The sequence below is a fragment of the Anser brachyrhynchus genome (genome assembly GCF_964034855.1).
Source record: "Anser brachyrhynchus genome assembly, chromosome: 2".
Taxonomy (NCBI): Eukaryota; Metazoa; Chordata; class Aves; order Anseriformes; family Anatidae; genus Anser; species Anser brachyrhynchus.
The window spans coordinates 36,260,068-36,266,464 of record NC_137695.1 but is presented as its reverse complement, the minus strand read 5'-3'; positions in this window follow the sequence as shown (position 1 = coordinate 36,266,464).

Sequence of the window (6,397 nt, the reverse complement as noted above, 5' to 3'; positions counted from 1 at the left end):
TTCCAAATATGTTTAGTTGCAGTCCCCGCGGTTCTTAGGCAAAAGCCCAAACCATCCTCTGGCATCGGCGTGTTTCTCGATAAATAAATAAATAAATACCATAAAACAGAGCCCTCACAACGCGGAGAGGAGCGGGATAATACGTTGTGAAAAGGGGAACGTTTCCTGGCACTCGGGCTGGGTGCAAGGGAGGCACTGGGGATGGGATAAAGCCGGGAGCGTGTGCTGCCAAACTGTCTCCCATCGGGGGAGGGAACGAGCCCAGTGGGAGCTGGCGGTTCGCCCCGTCGTGGGTGACTGAACACGCGTGGATTTGACACGGGGGAGGTCAATCCAGCCGCCCAACCCCATCGAGCAGCAGCGAGCTCCGGGCGGCGTGGGCTGAGCATCCTCTCCTGGGGCAGCGGCAGGGACGACGCCCGACTTCGCGGTAGATTGGGCATCATTAATTGCGTCGAGGTTATTATTTCACCCTCCAGCAGAGACAGTTCAGATCCTCCTGAGCCTGGCCAGAGGCTGGCCTCGGTGACCGGTGGCTCTGGGTGTAGCAACAGGAATGACCTCCCTCCCCTGCAAGCCCTTCCCCAGATGCCAAAGATGCCAAACCAGCACCGGTTTGCTTAAACTGCCCCGGGAAGGGCTGATTTCCAAACGAGTGGTGGGGCTGGAAAACTTTCTGCCTTCGCGTTGGCGTCTCCCAGGGGACGTACTGAAACCATATGTCCGAAGTGGCCGCCACACGCAGCACAGGGTAAAACAGCCATCCTCCCATTTCATTTTTTTTTCTTTTTAATGACAACATCGCTGTGTGTGCTTGTATAAATCCTCGGTGATTTCACAGCTCCCCGCGGTAATATCACCAGGCTGACTCTTATGATTTCCTCCACGCCTGCACAGTTTTGGATTTATAGGTCTCTTACATACTCATTCACAGAAATAAAAAGGGCGGGAGTGGAGAGGACTTGATTTCTGGCTGCTTTCTGAGCTTTCCATGCCAGATCCGTGCAAGATGGAAATGTGGGTTTGTAAACCAACCCCTTAACTGATCGCACCCATGTTAGGGGGTTAGGCACACACGCACATGCACACACAAAGTCATGCCTAAAGAAGGGTTAAAATTTCTTAAAGTGCATACTGTAAAATGAAAAAAAAAAAAATCCCCGAACACCCCAAAATCGAACAGTCTTGAAGGAATCTTTATATGGCAGATGCATTAATCTCACATAATAACCACTCTGGTGCCTGCTGGGTCAAAACTCTCCCAGTGCTAAGAAATATGAACTTCGTGTGGATTAGGATGAAAATCAAATGGATACATCAGCATGAAAATTGGACAGTGGAAGAGCAGCTGCTTGGAGAGCCAAAGGGTCTGAGTTTTCAGAAGGTTAGGGCCCAATCCAGTCATCACCAGCTCAAGAGAAACAAATGTGAGTGGCGATGATGACAGGAATAAGGAAAGTAATGTCCTAAACCTGATAGCTCTTTGCGTAGAGGGGAATTCTCAGCTCGTCTCTCCATACAGGGATGTTATTACACTCTCCTCACTCTTCCTAAGCTATGTGTTTGCCAAGTATTTGCCTGATGATCGCACAACCTTTAGAGAGAGACTGTCTCTACCTCCCCCACAAGAAATGGCTCTGCAGGAGAGCTCCATGGGGTAAATGCCAAAGAAGGCAACATGCGGGTCTCCTTCAGACAAATAAAAGGAGATCTGCACGTCTCTCAGTGAAAGCAGTCTAAAGCAGAAGCCAGCTTCTCACTTCTGAAACCGGTACACATGTATGAGTTGAGGATGAAAATACACTGTCTTCCAAGCCCTGCAGGGAGACCAGTGATCCTCCCACAAGATGGGCACTTAGGCTTTAAACAAAGAGCTGGGTAGGAAATCTCCAGGCAGGAAAACTATACCCCAAAAGAACAGGAAAAGCTGGCTGGGAGAAAGGTGGAGCACTTCAGCCAAATGCCTGTGGCTTCTCGCTCCAGTGCAAAAGGCACCAACTCTATAGGAATGGCAGATGTGCTGCCTATAGTCTGTATTTTCTGTGGCATCAAGCCTTCATGCTTACTCATGAAAACCTTCCTAAGGAGCAGCAATCTCCTACTAACACCCAAGAACTGGGGTTTCCTATGTGCAAGTACTCACCTTTAGATGCACCTCAGATAAGGTAGTTAAAGGAATACATCTTTCTTCTCTCTCTGCCTACTGTCTGGAGGGCTTTGCACACCCTTTGTACAGGAGAAGTTAATGAAAGCAATTACCGTGATACCTCACTGTCAAAACAGTGGTGGACGTTTGTATTGAGCTGACACCTTTCAGTGGGTCGCATACAAAATAACAGCAGAGTGCTAACTTTCAGGTGCCTACCTAACACAGAGCAGAGGAAGTGAATTGCTAATCTGAATCATGTACCAGGCAGTTTCACAAAATACTTTGTGCTCTGTAATCGGTAGAGTTTGGGCGACAGAGTTCAACATACAGATGAAGTCTGAACTTCTTGATGAAGTCTGTGACTGGAGGCTAAAGACTTGTTCATACATGGAAATGTTTATGAATGTCCATGCAGGACTTGCTGCTCCACCTCAGATCCACACCCCATCTCAGTCCAGGTGAATTTCCTGGTTAGACAAACCCAGGTTTTCAATGGAGATAAGGAAGAACACAGGATCTTGTTCAGGACAAGAATGTTCATGTATGGAGGTGCTCAGGGAGGGCCATGGTATTTTAAACTCAGATTCTATCTTAATAGTAGATGTTCATTACCATGGTATAATCCTTTTAATAGCTTCCTAGTTCAGCTTGAGTGTCTTGTGTTGGTTTGCACCAAGTTCACCTGAATTAAATGTAACCAAATTAAACTCAGATGAGGTAAAGGGCTCCTGTAAGTCTCCATGTAGATTTCCAGCTCAAACTACAACCCAGGACACTTCAGTTCTGCACAGAGATTGGATACGAGGTGTTGAAACTAATTTCCTTTGAAATCAAGGAGGCCTCATCTGAGCAGGGAAGAACAGGTCACCCTCAATGTGCCTGACAGGCAACTTCAGCAATGATGATGCACTCAGCTGCAAGTTACCACCTCGCAGGTATGACAGCACAACTGATGGATACAGCACCTCTTAGCCCATTGCAATGAAATGGAAAATAGGTTTATAGAAACCACTGCTGGAACACATTAATTAGAGTCTCTGACTCCTGAGCCCTGACAGCTTTGCTGACAGCGCAGAAGAGATCCCTACCTTCAGCTGCTTCATTCACAGCTACTGTTATTAATTAACCTAACATGATTTCAGTTTAAATTAACACACCAGACACCATGGCCGAGGAGCAGACATCCCTCCTTTTACAGCTGGAGTGAAAACAGCAGTAACCTCTTCAGCTACATCAGCTAAATCCAAGATGAATCATCAATCACAGCCCTCAGTGAGGTGCTGCCTTATGTGGGTACTCCTGCTTATGCGCTCACTCCTGCTCAAGTGGCTTGTTTTTGTATAAACAAGTTTTCAGTCAGCTAGAGGGAAATCAATATGCTGGGTTTATAATGGCTCAACAGTGGGTATGTCACCTACGGAACAGATGAACCAACTATTACTTGGCATTTTGCCTATGCAAATGAATGCAAGGGCAAAACCTTAGTTAAGTGACAGGGATTTTTTAATTATTTTTTTATTTTTCTCTAGTCACAGCCTGAATCCTCCAGAGTAAGCCCTCTTCGGTTATACCTGCTCTCAGAGGTTTGTTCTCCCACCGTTTCTGGCTCATAGTACTGCTCTCCCATCTAGGCTTCTGGTCAGTTCAGACAGCAGGGCTGTATTCACATGGCACTCACATCATGTCCCGTTGTGCAAGGTATCCCCAAAACAGCCTCTCCAAAACATGCTAAATCACATCCTTGCAGCACTTGATTCCACGACACTGATTTGGGGCAGAACCTCATGACATAGTTTAACCACTTGGAGAGGCATTTTTTTATCTCAGAAAAAAAAAAATGTTTAGAAGTCACTGGAGTGTGGATGATGAATTTAGGAGGAGAGTAGGAGCCAGGAAATCTGGAGCTCTCTTCCTGCCTTACTGCTGGCTCTGTGGCCTTGGGCAAGCCCTAATCTTTCTGTCTCCACTTCCCGGCCTGTAAAACAGGGGTAATGTTAGTTTCTTCGTGGCGATGACTGCAGTAGTGACCAGTTAACAGTTTTTCGATGGTGAAGAAAACTGTTAATATTATAGCCAGTAGTATTTTAAAGAGGAACAATATCCTTGTTGTTCATATTGATATTTAAAGCTAATAAGCTAAGACCAACCCACCCACTTACCCTATTCATTAGGATCAATTTACAGTACTCCTCCGCAACTCTGTCTTTGGAAAACGGACAAATCCAGTTTGTAATCCAATTTGTCTGCTTAGGGGCATCCCAGGCATTATACAGCTGCTGTGCAACATCTGAAATGGAAATGACACAGTTGTCATTAGAGCAGGTTTCGAGTGGAAAAAAATATATTTTTTATTTTTTTTTAATGACAAGCTTCATGCTTTCTCTCACGCTTCTGTGTTGTACCACCTTCTCTTTTTCCCCATTTGATCCTGCAGGAACTTTCCTTTCTCCCTCTTGAGAAACTGAAATGAAACTCCCAAAACATTGCAGATTTAACATGTTTGTTTAAAATTTTTTCATGAAAAAATGTCTGTTCACCAACAGCTCTTTTCCAAGCTGCCTGATTCCTGGCTCCTAGGGCAAATGCTGGTCAGGTAAGTTGCCACTGTCTTCTGTTTCCTACCTCTCTCCAGTGTTCAGCACTACCTCTTTTCCTACACATAGATGGAAAACCGTCTGGGGCAGGGTACATCTTTTTGTTTTCTGCTTTCTGCACACTCCACAAATGGAGCTTAATGGTGCTAAGGAGCAGTGGTAATAATAATAATGATGAAGATGGATGATTAAGGACTTGTTAGCCCTAATAACTCCTCACCACTGGCGCAGTGCCTGGAGGCCTTCTGCAATCAGGCAGCCTGGGTCTGTCTGACCCACGTGGAGCATCAAGACCACAGAGGAGCAGGGGCAGCCCAGGAGCTCCTGGCCACCCTTGCTCCAGGGTTTTTTTGTGGAGGGGTGGAAAGCTGAATCAAAGGACCCAGCCGTTATTCTGGCTCTTCAGAGGTGGCAAATATTTTCTGTCTGCAACACCACTGCTTGGCTCTGCAAGCACTAGGTAAATCTAAAATATAGCCCAAACCCTCTATAAAAGTAATGTAAACCTCCAAGATCTATAACTGATGCTTTGCTCTCTCTTATGTTCTGTTGTAGATTTTATTGCAAGGTTTCATAGAAAGCCCTTTACCTACACCCACATCCTGGGTAGGACAGTGTTGTCTGACAAGTGTATGACCGGAGGAAACCACAGCAAAGCCATCATTAGCTTTTTTTTTTTTTTCTTTTGTGGAAAACAGCTTTTCTTATTAATTCTATAGTCTCTAGTTGCTTCCTTTCCATTTCCTAGATTCCAGGCCTTCCTTGTCATTGCTCCTTTTGTGCCCATATGCGCTGCCTGGGAGGCTGTAATAGAGCTTGCATCTCTCATGTAACAAGGAATTACAGGACAAAGAATGACACGGCCAACGTCTCTGTCTAGCTTTCTCACAGAATTCCTGACACCAGTTTCACAGTGCCACACTCATGAGAGGACTGACACTGCAACATCCAGCCAAAAACATGGCACATTTCACACGAGTGGGTAAGAAGACTCTTGTGGAGGGATTGGCTTGGAAGACACCAAATAGCTTTATCGGAAAAGCATTGGCAGTGTTGGTATATGAGCCCCTGACATGCCTCCACCCGCTGGAAGAAGGAACACCTCCAGGGACGTGAGGTGGGTGCAGAAGGGTGCTCAGCCTTCGGCTCTGGCCTGGCTGGCTTTCCAAGGCTGTGGGCAAATGTGGTATTCATCACCTGTATGGCTGCAGCTGAATGGGGCTGGTGGTTTTCCATTTCTAACAAGACACACGCATGAGTTAAAATAAAAAATGAGACAGGAGGCAGGAGAAGCAGCTGCTGGGCCTGATGGCCGCTGATCCTTTCCATGTGAGGGGGTAACCTTTGGTAACCCTGGCCCCTTGTCATGTGACAGGGCCAGGAAATAAACCCTGGGCTCTTACCAGCACTCCTGTGTGTTACACCTTTATTGCAGTGATGACAGGTTGATGGCTCCACTGAAAGGTTCTTTTCCTTCAGGGAGTCCTGTCCAATGTTCAGCTTTATCCATCCATAAATGCTGTCTAAGTAGTGTAGGGTCGCTGGAAAAGGTTCCCGCTCCCCCTCCAACCCCCCCACCAAAGACTGGCTTGGAAAGGGGCCCCTCACCTGCCTGTCAAAAGCCACTAACTCACTGTCACCACGGCCGGCTTTC